The sequence below is a fragment of the Columba livia genome, chromosome 1 (assembly GCF_036013475.1).
Source record: "Columba livia isolate bColLiv1 breed racing homer chromosome 1, bColLiv1.pat.W.v2, whole genome shotgun sequence".
Classification (NCBI taxonomy): domain Eukaryota; kingdom Metazoa; phylum Chordata; class Aves; order Columbiformes; family Columbidae; genus Columba; species Columba livia.
The window spans coordinates 78,921,022-78,936,919 of record NC_088602.1 but is presented as its reverse complement, the minus strand read 5'-3'; the positions used below and the strand labels follow the sequence as shown (position 1 = coordinate 78,936,919).

At 38.4% G+C, this 15,898-nt stretch overlaps 1 protein-coding gene across 20 annotated transcripts in view; it reads right to left on the bottom strand.

Moving 5' to 3' along the window:
• The window catches only part of NRIP1 (nuclear receptor interacting protein 1), a 147,197-nt gene that overhangs the window by 60,394 nt on the left and 70,905 nt on the right, over positions 1 to 15,898 (bottom strand). For 18 of the 20 annotated variants that reach the window (XM_065063904.1, XM_065063912.1, XM_065063887.1 and 15 more), the window contains one exon: positions 12,227 to 12,311. The gene's annotated coding sequence lies outside the window, so the exon portion shown is untranslated. Of the gene's footprint in view, positions 1 to 12,226; positions 12,312 to 12,540; positions 14,879 to 15,898 lie in introns of those variants that run through there. The other 2 variants (XM_065064001.1, XM_065063944.1) reach the window with 1 other exon arrangement.

Sequence of the window (15,898 nt, the reverse complement as noted above, 5' to 3'; positions counted from 1 at the left end):
CTCATTCTGCTTGCAAACAGCTGGAGAAAACAAACAAACCACACACACAACAAACCGCCACTGTAATGGTGATTAAAAGGGGGGAGGGAGGGCAGGAATTCAACCAGCTATTTTACATCAACTAACCAATAAGCAATATCTGCAGACCAAAACTCAAGTGGCCACTGACAGATTTCATGTCCCTCCCCAGAGCCGAGAAGCACACAGCATGGATCTGTTCCTTCATTTTCATGACTAGAATGACTACATATTTTTGGTTACACACCATATTTTGCCAGTCTTCCACTTATGAGAGTTCCTGCCTGGCTACCAGGTTCAGAGTAGTTCAAGCACAATATATATTTATAACATATTCCGTAAAAATACACTTTAAAGCTATTAAGGCAACAATCATACCAACAAAGTACTAAAAAAGGGGGTATGTGGGGTCTATGTGTGCAGAATAGACTCTGCAAGTACTATGTGATGATGACAGCACATGCAACGAGCTAGAGCATCAAGTTTTTTACCTTTTACCCTACACCAAACAGCCTTCTCCCAGCGTCTTTCTCAGATCCACAGAGCAGGACCTTTTCCTGCAGTCTGTAGTCTCAGGAATTGGAGCAAACCCCACGTCCAGAAGGGCACTGACGGGGTTCACAAGTCACAGAGGGGCTCCTATCAGCCCCTCTTCTTCCTTGTGAGACAGTCTCTGGATGCTCCAGCCAGCACACAGGCCTTTTGTGAAAGCTCTTCCCCTCCACATGGTTGCTCTTCCCTCTAAATTGTTTAACAAGTTGTAAAATTAAAGGATACTCAGCCTAGCCCAAAGGGATTATTCAAAATTCCCATCATCCGCACACTGTTAACTAGCAGATTTATTTCATGTAGTCTTTCCCCTCTCGTCCACAAAGATGTAGAATCATACAAGTCACCCAGCTGTTAAGGTACCAAATCATGGCAATATTCCTAACTCTCCAACAAGTAGTATTTTCAGTGACACAAGTAACAATGTCCTCAGAGTTCAGAGCATTTAGGACTACTATTAACATCTCTATCACATTTCTATGTGTATCCCATTAGGAGGTTTTCCCAGAAACTAAGAATGCTATATTTCTTTTAAAGATCTCCAAAGAATGCCCATTGCTAGATCCAATTCATTCTCCAGCTTATCCATCTACGCTCTCCTTTACATTCAGAAAAAAACCTACTGGGTTCTGCCTTCAGACTGGGATGGCTCAGGTTCCTTCTCCTTCCCTACAGACTGTTAAGGCAGGCCAAACTTCTCTTTACAGCTTTGCTTCTAACGTTTGCTCCACCAGTACACCCACAGACAACGCCTGTAAATGATTGCCATGGAATATATTAAAACATAAGTGACAGAATTTATCTCACATGGTGGGGGAGGAAGGCATGGTTATTATCACTTAGGCACAAAAAGACTGTTTTGTTGGTTTTTAGGTTTTTTTTTTTTAAAATAAAACATACTTTCCAGTATACTTAGAGCTGCTAAGACAAAGATATTTAAATAGAGGATGTCCACCATAACCTGAGGTCCTCAAGTAACTCCAAAACCATATCTGACATTAGTTCAGGCTTTTGTTACTTATGCATGTAGTCCCACGGAGTGGCAAACAGCCCTTGTGAACTGAGAGGAGCTGTGGTCCACACACCACAGAGTATCAAAATATTCAGTGCTGGTCAAATCCAGTGGGAGACAAGCCTCTGGCTGTACCATCATCACTGAACAACTCAAACATAAACCACTTATGCATTTCCGTAAGAAAATGTTTTATGCACACATTTCACATGAGCAATCTGTAAAGACTAAATAGCATCCACAAGGTAACCAAAGAGAGCTAATGAAAGCGTACAGAGGATATTATACCTTTTCCTTCCCCTCTGTAATCTCATTTTAGTAATTACGAGTTATTTCTATATATCTTAAGTGATTCACTTGTAAATAACAAATACAGGAATACAGTGCTGGAACACACTATTAGCGTATATATGAGGAGTCAGAATTCAGAAAACTGAGTTTATGAATTATGTTTATATCTACACATTTTATTATATAGTCTAGTGATTAAATCATAAGGTATATTTGCCCTTATCTTAATTAGTAAGGCTGATTATGCAGGCCAAAAGGTAAGCATATGTTTGTTTCTCCATCTCATTTTCATTAGAGCTGAAGAGCATTGTATTAGTTCTACTCTTCAAATCACAAGAACCTTCCAAACTTCATTTTTACAAAAATAGTTTTTAGAAGTCACATATTTAAAAATTTCACATTTGATCCATCCAAATGAGAGCTGTTTTACCCAGAAAAAGTAAGGCTCTCACTTGTCAGAAAGATACGAGTATACAAAATAATCACAACTTACCACCCCAGGACTTCTATCACTACTTCTTTTTTCCTCTAAAATTTCTATGAGTAAATTTCATCACTACAATTTCAGTTATGTCATAAAATGGCCCTCTGCCCTAATTCTTCCGAACAGGAATGTATGAGGTCATTTGACAGAGGTCTTAAATACAGAATCTGAATTAGGATTCAAAAACAACCAAGCAAAAACCCACAACCTCCAAACCCACAACACCCCAAAAGCCACCCCCACACTATGTGCTTCATCCGCAGGACAGGTGTTCAGGAAGTGAAAAACAGACCCCATCCATCACTTCCTTCCTAGTTTTAAGAGTATTTGATGCTCCTAGTACCACCAGCTCTAATATACCCATTTTCACATGCCCTTCCAATTGCCTTTCTCCTATTTAGAGTTTTGGTAGCGAAGCATAACAACTCCAATAATCAGGATTATTTCAGTATTATACATTACCTTTCTGAACTATTTAAACAACCACTGTGATTTCTGCAATCCTGGACATCTTGACAGATGTTCTCTGAATCCTGCAGACGATCTCCACATAACATGGGTATTTTTGTTTTTCAAGGTAAGTTTTCCACAGAAATAAGCTGTATGATACACATGGAACAGCTGCACTTCTGAGCAACTCTCTTTGCTCAGCAAGGAAGGACAGCAGGGGAGAAGACAGTACAACCTGACTTCTGCCATCCCACTGCAGGGAAGGGACCTTCTGCAGAGGAATGGGGCAGGTCACTATAGTCAGTAGCACCACTACAGATAATTCTGACAAAGTCTACCTGCCACAGCACCAAGCAATAAGCTAATGAGATCAGATAGCAGATCTACACATGTTTATAGCCCATGACTCAACTTTCCCTCCTGTACAGTGACCTTTACGGAGGACAGGAAAAGAAGATGAGCATGCTTATATGTTCAATTCATACAATCTATTATCCAAAGAGCAAGTGATATCTGAAGCTCTAAATCTCCTTTAGTAGCAGAACAGCAATGCCCTATGATATCCCCAAAAGGCTGCAACAGAGGAAATTTGATTTGTTTCTGTGCTTCTGGTATCTTGTGAAGCATGCACAATTTTCCTCAAAAAATAATAACAAAGTCATAAGGTAGGAGCCACAGAAATAGCATGATCATCAGCATAAAGAGGATATTTTAAGATCTGCTTTAATGCTTGAGTTCAGTTTTGCAGATACAAAATACTGCCAGTATTTGCCTACACAGGGCTCTGAAGACATTAGATCTAGAAGAACCACACAGCATTGTAATCCGAAACACGCAGCATAACCCAAAAAGTAGTGTCCAGGTACTGTTTGTACCCCCTACTGCACTCTGCAAACCAAACTAGAGCAGAGTAATGTGAAAGTGAAATTGCCCAGAAATCCTGAAGAGCACACTGAACAGACCCTTCTTCCATTCAGGGAATTCACAGTAGAAAACGGCTAATGATAAATAAAGATTGAGGTCCAGAAGATAAAGTTTGGGAAAGTGACCTTTTATGCACTTCAGATTAAAAAAAACATAGTTCAGCCATATGTGTGCTCAGATAGACTTGGGCACATGACAAACTAGCTAACAAAAAAAACCCAAACAACAACACAACAACAAAAACCACCAAAGCTTGTGAGCCAGCACTCAAAACTTCTGTGTTCAAGAGCTATATGCAAGAGACACTATCAAACTTCCATGTCTGATATTACAATCCAAAAACAAACCAGAGTTCAGTAAACAGTAAATGGGATTCTGCACAACCTTGTTATCTTTTCATCTCAACAGTTAAACCTGCGTGAGGGAGTGCAAAGAGGTTACAAAATGCTATCAGCACAGTTTATTAATGCTCCTTTTGCATTTATTTTGTAGCAGGATAAAACTTGAGGTAACACAGAACCACATGCCAATAAGTAGAGAGCACCAGGACTGAGTCTTGAGAAATCATCTTCACTTAGAGCAGCAAGGGGCAATTTTTCATCAAGAAATTTTGCATTCTTACATGGCCACTGTTGAACAGTTCAGAACAGATACGTTCTTTGTATGTGAACAAAGCAAAAGTGAATGGCAAAGGTGCACAGATTTTTGCCTTATTTCCCATAAATAGGGCCTGCAGTAACAGATAAAGGACATTTTTCAGCTGTTTTTGACTTTTCACCACACATCTTCTCCATTATTCAGCGAGTTTTAGGACTTCAAAGTATAATCTTGGAATTCAGGTGAAATTTTTGCCTTACTGAAGTCAACATCATTCCTTCCAATTTCAAAAGTGAATGATTTTCACACTTATCTGTGGTGTTCCTCCTTCCTAACCCCTCACCCCTTTTAGATCATTATATTTTGGTTTTGAATTTTAGCTTCTTATCCTCTTTCTCACATCTTGCCCAAAGAGAAATTTTGCTTAGCTCTCTTCTGAAACCACCTTTAGATCACTTCAAGTTACAATTGTTTTTATAAATTCAAGAAAGAGATGCACATTTAGGAGGCATGGACTAGAACCTGAAGCCTTCAGCTCCTACAAAAATGGCAGGGGAAGGACACTTGGATGTGAATTATCGGGTATCTCCACAAGGTAGAAAGTCAGATAGGCCTACTCATTGTATTAACTAGCCTTTAAAGGATATTCTCATTATTGCATAATCAATCGAGCACATAACATCCTAGTAAGCAGAAGTTAGCTACCGCAACAAGAAGGAGCCCATGTACTGCTCTTGTTAAAAAATTAATAAGTAAAAGCAAGTACTCTGCAAAATAAGGCCAACATAGCCAGCAGCCCTTTTTGGCCAAATCATTCCAGAAAGAGCTATGCAGAAAAAGTTGTTTCCAAGTTTCAGGTAGCTTTGTCTTCCCTCACCAAACTCAGCCCAGTCCAGGTCTGGTAGAACACACTTGCCTGGACACCACTACCAACCGGGGATGTCCACTTCTCCAGCTGGGAACCACATTTCTAGAAAAACAGCTGTGAGCAGGAGATTAAAAAGGTGTGGGAAAAGAGTTCTTTAAATCGTGCTTGTCACATACTCATCTCTTTGATAACTACAAAAACTCTGAAGTGAGCAGGGCGGGGGGACAAAAACGAAAAAAACCCACAACACACACCACCACTCAGGCAAGGATTTTTTTTCCAGAAATGATGAGCAAAACAACTATATTCAAAGTTGAGGCATACAGACAAGAAAGCAGAGGCCTAGGCCCTGCTCTTTCACAGAATCACAGAATGTTAGGGAGTGGAAGGGACCTCAAAAGATCATCTAGTCCAATCCCCCTGCCGAAGCAGGAACACCTAGATGAGGTTACTCAGGAATGTGTCCAGGCAGGCTTTCAATGTCTCCAGAGCAGGAGACTCCACAACCTCCCTGGGCAGCCTGTTCCAGTGCTCTGTCACCCTCACTGAGAAGAAGTTTCTTCTCAAATTTAAGAGGAACCTCTTGTGTCCCAGTTTGCACCCATTACCCCTTGTCTTACCATTGGTTGTCACTGAGAAGAGCCTGGCACCATCCTCATGACACTCACCTTTTATATATCTGTAAACTTTAATGAGGTCACCCCTCAGTCTCCTCCAAGCTAAAGAGACCCAGCTCCCTCAGCCTTTCCTCATACAGTGATGCTCCACTCCCTTAACCATCTTTGTTGCCCACCTACTGCCTGAGAAACAGAAAGCAGAAACCAGTAACTTGATGTTCTTCCCTGCTGCTTTACAGTGCTTTTTCACCTAATTTTGGCAGTAGTGGAAATAAACAGAAAAGAAGCACTGAAAAAAAGTCCGAATCCCATTCTGGCAAAAAGATGGAGGGGGAACACAAGACATAAGTGGATGGACTACTTATAGCAATTATTGTCAAATATTTTTGCACTTCCTTCCTTAATGTAGTTCCTTTCCTACACAAAGGCCTACAAATAATTTTGAGATGTTTCCTTTGTAAAACAAGGAGAAAGGAAGACTGTAATAACTCTATGCAATGAAGATAAGTTTTCCCAATAATACAAGCTACAGGAAACACATAAAGGTCAAATAAAACTATTATTTGCCTTTTCAAACACTATTTTCTTCAGTTGCTAAATAAAAAACATTATGAAGCCATTTCACACAGTAAAACTTAACCTTATATTAACCTTCCATATTAAGTAAACAAACCTTTCTAGCCAATAAGCATCTCTGTGAACTCCACAAGATGATAAGCAATACCTTAATTACATTCATTTACATGACTTTGAAATTGTTCCAGACCAAAGTCAATGACTACAAGGTCAGAGAGTATGGAAATCTAAAATAAGGAGAAATCCATAGTCGGCCAGTTCACACAAGCATAGTCCAGCATCCTTTCTACCCAGTTTGTAAAGGGTCAGGGATAACAACCTTTTCATCACTTACATGTAAAAAAAAAATCCTCTGAAACACCAAAGACTGAGCATATCCTTTCTTTTTTTAAAGACTATCCAAAATTGAAAGCAATGGACATTGTAGATTTGTTTTTAATGTCTAGTGGCAAATCAAGCCATACAAATTTTTATGCAAATATTTTATAACATGCTAACTGAAAGGCACAATACAAAAGATGATATATTAAAAAAAAAAATAAAAAGATGCAGCTGATTCATTGACAATTATAGAATGTTCGGTATAGTGCCGTTATATTCAATAATGCTAAACTGAATAGTTTTGCTGAGATTTATCCAATGATGAAAGTGGAACACTAGAAGAAAGCCACCATAGTGACTGGATGCCACTGTGCTTCAGTAACTGTGCAGACATGAAGAGAAGCCCAAGCCCAGTAAAAATCACTGCCCAGACTTGCACTCCCATCAACAAAGCTAGACTATATCCTTAAGATACAGGGAGAAAACATCCTGTGTTCTAGTCCTGAAAACAATCCTTACCATGCTACCCGAAAAACTTTATTATTCAATCTGTGCTATGCTTAGAGCAGGAAATGCTAATTACACTCAAGCAGCAATCACAAAGATTTGAACAATGGCTGTTGCAAGAAACTTGGTAAAGTATGTTCTGGCCTGAAACAGCAGAAGAGCAAACACAGTGACCATCCCATTCCCAAGATATTAGATAACGGCTCAAGCATGCAATCAAATTAGCCAAAATACAGCATACATGCATGCTGCACTAATGGTTCATTTCAGGATTATATTTTGTATATTATGACCGTGAAAATATTACAAATATGCATATATGAAAATGTGAAGTACAGCTTTTGCATTTAGGCAATCCCATATCAATGCACTGCAGCTGACAACATTTTCTTGGTATTAAACTAAATAAATCTCCCTGCACCCTCACTTTACTAGCGAAGCACTTTTTACACAACTCTCAAGCCAACAGCCTTCTGCAATTTAAGTATGATTTAGTGCAAGAGAAGCAATGAGTATTATAAAATTTATGCTTGTTCACCTTCTCTCCCCACAGAGAAGGGCAAGATGTTTTTTCATGTAAATACGTATTAGATCCAAATCATTTAAATAGATATTATTCCACAGAGAACATGATGCTGCATATGCCCATTTCAGCTCCATGTTACTAAATAAACTGGAAGATAATGATGCTGCCTTGCTCACCCTAAAGGACAATGAAAATATTTCTGGGCATTTTAAACAGAAGCAAAAGGAACAGACTTCCACAAGAACAAAAGAAAAACTAAGGTGGCTCTTACAGAGCTAGATAAGGTAAAAACAAGTCACTCATAAATCACAAATTACTAAATCTCTTCAGGAACAGGCCACTGTTGTTACAGCAAAAGTATAGCTCGGTTACATGGAGCAGTTTTTATAGTATGAATATCAAGTCACTAATATCTTCAATTTTTATTTCCATTTTCTTTTTAATGAAGCAAGGCAAAGATGATGCTGTTTGTAAGGATAAAACCAAGAAGGTTTAGACAGGTGACTAATTTTAAAAGTTAAGGTAGGAATGTTAAATGCAAGGTGCCAAATGCTAATGTAATGCAGTTTTATTTCTCAGTTGTATAGCTACAAGTGTCACTGCTTGAATGGAGAGGAAAAAGAAAATCAGGAAAACTTAAACGTCATCTAAAAATGAGAGCTTTAAGCATTAAAGTGAACACATACATATCACTGCTTTTCACAAAATACAAATGAAGTTAATCAGTATGTTATCACAAAATACATTTATAGTTAACAATTTAATTCAATATCGTGTATTTTAAAGCAAGGAATACTGTCATTGGTCGTGATGCTATCTCATACTATTTGGGCCACAGTCAGTTATCTTACAATACAGTCTGACCTCTGCTTGATTTTAAAATAGGATGATCACCTTCAACTATGTATGAACCTTGAACATTATCAAAAACAGTTTTATTGCATCAACGATTTATTAATAGTCTTATATTAATAGTAATGTAACTTTGACTTTACAAAGTCATAAAGATGACGAGAAACACAGTCAAGACTTATTGTGCTACCTATTTTATTTTAGGCTTAGAAGGCAACCTCATGATACAATCAGAAAAACTATCCAGAGACTCACAGCAACAAAGGAAAAAACAACAGAATATGCACGAATCGTCCCAGTTAAACAATGGAGTGGGAAGGATACAGAGAGTGTAATGAAGTTAAGATAAATCCTGAAACCTTTTAGGTACTGAAATTCTTCCCCTAGCCAACCGTCCTTGGAACTGGAAGACTGCTCATGCAGAAGAAGGTGACTTCTGCCCAAGCACATCAACAGCAACTGCTCTGAGGAAAAGGTGAGAGCCTTACATCGGAGCACAGTAATTGGGATTCCCGCTCCAAGCAAAGCCCTGCAAGATGACCAAGGCCTACAGGCCCAAATTCAAAACAAACTCGACAAAGGAGGAAATGTTCCTCCCAGAGCTTTCTGGTTCAAAACGCTTGCCGCAGCGGCCCTGCCGGCTTCTTCCTATTGCGCCGTCACTTTTATAGCTGTTAGCCCCTTTACAACACAGTTGACAGTTTAAACAAAGAGCAACCAAGAAAGTACAATATTCTGTAACTGGCATTTACAGCACCGGCCTTGGACTTCTAATCTTTACCAGAAGGGCATACAAATCAATCTATCAGCTCATAAAGGTGTGCTTTTTTAACCTCTAAAACAGATGGGACTGTCCAGAAACGTCTGGCATGTCAAACTGCTAATCACGGCTGCCCTTTGCACAAAATAAGCCACTTAAGTTGAGGCATGGTTGCACTGTAACAGACATTAGTCTGTGGGAAACCCATTTAACTGTCACATACTCCCGCCACTCCTGCTCTCCCTTAATTAAGCCTAATGCCTTATGCTTTGACCTTTTGTTCTAGCCTATTAACCCTATCTAGTACAAGTTCAAATATGTTAAACTTAAAAGTTTGCTGTAAAATATTAAATTCCAAGCTACAGAAAGAACGAGGGACATTTCTCTACCATGCAAGTTACCAATCCCTTTACCAAATTTGCTAGGCTCACAAAACTGAACCACTATGTTAGTTTGCAAAGATAAAACATATCCAAACACTAATCAGTTTCACAGCAAAAAAGTTAAGTTCTTCCATTTGCATAGCCTACTTCTTCCTCTCTGAAGGAGGAAAAAAAGCAAAACTTCTGTTTGCAACTTCATATCCTCAGGCTTTGGGGTTTTTACCCAAGAAAAGCACATACTATCAGCCAAGAACATACTACGCTGACTTGCTGTTCTCTGCAACCTGTCATTAAACATAAGACGTAGTTGTTTTACAGTGCCCAATTCCTCCTCAGTTAAAGGCTGTGTCTGCCAACCCTGCTCACGCTGATTCACCCCTTGTTCTTTTGACAACATAATTACAATTACTATTAGTTTTTCACACTCATCTGTATGTTTTCATGAGTCGCATCTTTTGACATTTCTTAAGCTTGGATAAACTTTAAAAAAAAATGACATCATTTATAAGTTTCAGCTCACTGCTAGAGACTTCTTTTTGATGTAAGCTCAGCTTTAGACAGCATGAGTGCCTTCCTCTCTTGTATCTCTTACTTTATTAAGGTTACACAGCACCAACAGTTACATTTGCAAAGCAGCACTGTTCTGGTGAAAGACCACCCTAATAGTCCAGAATTCCAACTTAAAACAAAAAATCCAATTCCAGTGACAAAAACAAACCTCTGATAAAGACAACTGTACTGCACTCCACATTAAAGCTATTTACAACGGTATGCAATGCAAACTCTGATACCAACACAGGTATTCTACAATTAGTGCCTATAACCAGCAAACAAACACGTTGCCCACACCTCAAAAAAACAAGACATAGCACATAATAACCATTTTATAACGTTGGAAAAAAAGAATGCCAACTGTATCAGGATTGCCAGCCATGTATACACTAAGAAACACATTCTCTCAAATCTTTAGTTCAACTACCTTACTGGCAAGCTGAATACTTGGTTCAAGATCCTTATTTCCAGCTTATGCAATTCTGACTAAACAGAACTGCTTTTAAACAGAGGTGACAATCTTGAAACAAAGCTTTGAATTACTTTAACTATTTCTGAAGACGTACACGTTTCAAAAACCTTGCTGCCACAAGACCTACTGTCTGATAAGTTCTGTTAAGGTTGTATAAGTGACCATCTGCTGCTGATCACAACAACTCAAGTTTTAAGTAACTAATTAGTTCATTGTGTTTTAATTCCAAAGTGCCTGTCTTACTGACTCTGAGACCAGCAAGTAACACAATTAACTTTCCTGTAAATACAGTTGCTCAGACAACTAAGAAGCACTACAGCAATGCTAGACTTCTTTTTTTTGAGGAGTCAAATAGGAAACATTATGGGGAGAAAAAAAAATCCCTCATCTTGATTTCCCTTTATTAAAAACAAAACAAAACACACTTCTGGACAAATCTAAACCTCCTCAATTAATTTAAAAACCGCAGATATTTTCTAACAATTTCACTTTGCTATATTCTATTGTGTTCAAGATACTTAAACTGCAGTACACAGCCCATTGCTATATTCAAACGTAGCCAAGCAACACACAGATTTAAAAAAAAAAAAAAAGAAAAATTGTATATCCTTGCATCTGCAATTTATGTCATTACAGCAAACACACGAGAAGTTTTGCAGGCTGGGATTTGGTATGACTGCCTCCAGCTTATAGACCTTCCCTACTAATGCTGACAAAAGTTGCCACTGGAGGCAATGCAAATGAGTCCTAAGAGAGAGCAGAAACAAAACAACAACTGCTTGTCAACCATTACATGCCCAAATTGTATTCTTTATGCTCATCAGCATTCTCAAGTTCTTAGGCATGCATGTAGGCCCACCGAGTACAGTGGGGCTACTCAAGTGAATAAAATTACTCACAAACCAAAGTGTGTATACATAAGCAATCACTGGACAACACTCGGGGAATTATTCCCCAGTATCTAAGAAAAATAGGATTTATGAAATGGGAACCAAGGGAGCAGATCCAAACAAAATTACAGTGGTGCTAAATGTCTACAAGCCATTGCAATGCAATATCTAATAATGATTTTACTGTGGCGGTCCCTTGCTACAGTAGCTCAATTTGGATCTGTTTTATTTAAAAAAAAAATAAGAGAGATTGTAACATAGTTCTATTTAATCTTCTCTTTCACTCTGAAATTACATGTAAATGAGGTTCTTCTCTGTTTAGTAACTAGCTCCCAAACAAGTGGGCTAAATCTTCAGGACTTATCAGCATACAAAAAGTTCAAATGCTTCTAAAATGCTTATTTCTCTTAAAAAAAAGTCTTAAACTAACAGAGATTAACTTGAAAATGTATCACTTTAAAACATATTATCATCCTAAAAGACTTAGGCATCCTAGACAATTGTCTCACAGAGTTGGCAAGACAAGGAAGAAACCCTAAACCAGAGACAAGGTAAATAACTCAAACAAATTATTTACCTTGAAAGTAGTCCCATCAGGAAAGCTCTTCCTTCAGGAGTCCAAGGATGCACTGATTTTCTTCCTCAACAATTCCATGTTTGATCTGAAAAGAACAGCAGAAATTGCCCTATGAAAGATTGCATACCAAGTTTTCCTACCCAGTATACCTCTACCTGCTTTCTTATTATTGGTGTAATAGAAACTGATGCTTTATTTTGGATAGCAAGAACTGCAAATAAGATTGCTATTTAAGAAGAAAAATGTAGATCCAAACTTCAGAAACCGAAATCTTCCAAACAGAAACATCAGTAAAACAAGGAGAAACAACTCACATTGTCCACACTTGTACTGACTAAGTGGACAGTATTTCTGCGAACAAAATCCATGTTGAACTCTGATTCAGAGCCACACTCGTCTTTTTCTTCCATTCAAAAAATGGCTGTAATATGAAAGCCCTTCTTCCTACATAGCGATTAGTGCTGAACACTTCAAACTTGCACCTATGAACATCAAAATAGTGTTTCGTTTTGTTTTTTGAAGAGCCCCTATTAATTCAAATATATATCTATACAAGGAAAAGACAAGAGCATAGCAACTGGTAAATGTAATGCCACATGCCACAAAATTAATTAGAAAAAAACTAAACCAGCAAAAATTATAATATTTGCTTTGGGGATATTTAGGAACTAGATAGTATATATTATCATAGTTAGAAGACTTTATCCATTACAAGCACCACCTTAAAAATTCTTCTTAGCACTTCTCTATTATTCCTAAGTGAACTTTTGCTAAAAGATGCAAGCTTACAGATAGCCCCGATCACTGTTACTTGTACTATTTCAGCCTTGTTCTTGTGACGACCCTCATTATTAAAGGTTATGTTAAACATTCTGCCACCAAGTTACCACCCAAGCAGCAAGTTTATTATGCAGAGAGTTCAATTTAACAACAATTAAGGAAAAAAAAAAAAAGAAAAAAAAAGAGGAAGACTTTCTCCCCTATTTGGCTGAACTTTCCCCTCCTCTTGCTTGTCAGAGGGGAGAGCTCCTCTGCTCTTTGCCTCACCATCAGCTTCTGGTCTCACAAAAGCTGCATATAAAAGCCTTTAAAACACAGAATTTCTCCAGCACAGAGGACCCCACAGGTGGCTATGGGTGTGTGGGGTGGAAAGGGGCAGAGTGGGAAGCGTGTGCATTGGGGGCAGCTCAGAGCGTCTCCCCCTTCTGCAACAGCACTGGGGCTAAAGCCAGCTTAGAGAAAACACCTAACTCTGACTCTGCAATGTGCTACCTGGAAGAGGGAAGAAAAAACCCAAAAAATAAACAACCACACACACAGGTGTTGATAGATGGGTCATCACCCAAAAAAGATATATTCAAAGCTTTCCAGTGCATGAAAGATAACACTGGAAGCACACTGGACTACTGCCAGCATCAAGACCCAACAAAAACAACTGATCCAATTAAGCCGAAAAATAAGTAAATACCCCGAAATACTGCATGCAGACACTACTTCAAATCCTTCCCCTATATACATCACAAAATAAAAAGCCAATTTGCATCGCAGAACAGTAGCAATCCCCCAACATTTGGATTCCATTTGGGGGGGGATTGGGAAGATAAAGCTACCATTGCAGTCAAAATAAACAGAGAAAAAACAGGGATAGTGACAAAAGTGGTAATAAACACAGTTCAAAGCCTTTCCAACCCCATTTCACTGAAAGGGCAAATAATCTGCATGTTGAATCTTTTGTGACCAAAGGAAAAATAGGACAAGTGGTTGCTCAGAGTGGAAGAAAACAGTACTTAAAAATATTCACCTTTTGGAGTCACTTTAATTTGAGAAAAATACTTAATTCCAATATTTCTGTAGTATAGATGTAGACAAAAATGTTTTCTACCACTGACAAGTGGTTTCAGTATTCCTACTTCCAAGAGAAGACAGACTTCTGTTGGAGAGAAGGGCAGGAGGGGAGGAACCACAACAACAATTTCACCCTGTATTGCCATCAAGGTTCAATGTATAGACAAGATTTCCTTTAGGTCAGCACTAAACAGCCTTTTCTGCATTGCTCTAAGTGACTAAAAAAGGTTTATCAGAGGTTCAGAGAAAAAATAAATAGTTATTTCTGGGGAAAACTATGTATTCCTTTAACAATGTTTTCAAAATAATAAAAAACCAACACCACCAGAGCAAAGAAAAAAACTTTTTTAGAATAACACTTTATTCCCTACATCTTCACAGATGGATCACTTGGTTTGCACACCTTTTAGTTTTTCCCAATGCTTATTTGTTTCCTATTATAAGTTGTTGAAAGTAGGATAGGTGATGACACAAACAACACCAACAGGACAATCTCCTGTGGCAAGAACGATCATTTCTTTCTACCTCTGAGGCAAGTTCTGCTTTTCTGTATCACTGAAAAGGCCTTTTCAGTTTCCTTTCCAACTCCATTTTCATAGTGGGTTGGGGCAAGGAGAAGTACTGGAAAGCCCATGGCCACAAATCTTAAAGTTCACTGTGACAAAAATCAGCATCAGAGTGTCTGTATCAGCCTAGCACCAACAGGAACAAAAATACTGTTCTTCTATGAGCAAGACATAGTACTTAGACACAGTTCAACACAGAAATTCATTAAGCTCTTGTCAGGGCAAATTAAATACTCCCTTATTTGTTTTCAGATAATAGTTTCGGTCAAGACTGAAACACATTTTACACCTAGTGCTGATCAATCTTGATGGCTCCCTCACAACTTGCTTTCTTTAGAGGAGGAAGGGACACCTACCAGAAGACTTCCCCAACACTAAGCTGCGTTCCTTCTTCAAAATCAGTGACTAACAGAAGATCTGCAGCTTCTGCTTTTAATCTGATGAAGACAAAGATATTTAGAACTAAGTGTTATGAAAACAGAATTTCTCTCAAGACAGGTGATCAAACAGGAGCAATGAGCTCCAGTAACAACTTAAGTAAAGTAGACTATTGCAGGAGAGTTTGACCCAAACTAAGATGGCTACCAACTGCTTCTTCCCTTTTCTACACATCATTATTTATTTACAGGAGTCTTGGCTCCTATTCTCCTTCTTCAACCATCAAGCCAAGTGACCTGCAACAGAGGGCCAAATAAACTACCAAATTAATTATTTCAAGTGCTAAAGAGGTCTGTTCACATTTCCAAATATTTAAGATAATCTAGAAACACTAAAATGCAGACATGCATCTTTACAAAAAGAATCCTTCTGCCCACTTTTCCTGGGGCAGAACATCCCATCAGAGAACACAAGAAAGTTTTTACATGATCACAGATGTCCACCCAAAGTATTGCCTGCCAACCATAGCATAGTTTTTCAAAGGCAACTAGCAAAACTCTAACACTGTAAAATCAAAAATAAATGCCAGAAGCCTTTTAAATATTTTCCTCATAACTTTCCTCATATTTGCTTAAGGCAGGCCAGCACAGCTCAGATAGTTACTGTTCTTATCGTTTTGGCCTGTTGGCAGGAAGAAAGAGCAAACCACAAATGCTGTTACCATTAACCTTTTTGTCTTTAGTTTAAGACTGTTTAGACAGACTATCAAGTTTATGTTTTTATCTTTTTTGGTACACTCGTGCATATTCTTTCATATGTTTTCCTCCTGTTCAGGCCTCATTCCCTACCTGCATTATCCTTCCACTCACCTGTCATTACACCC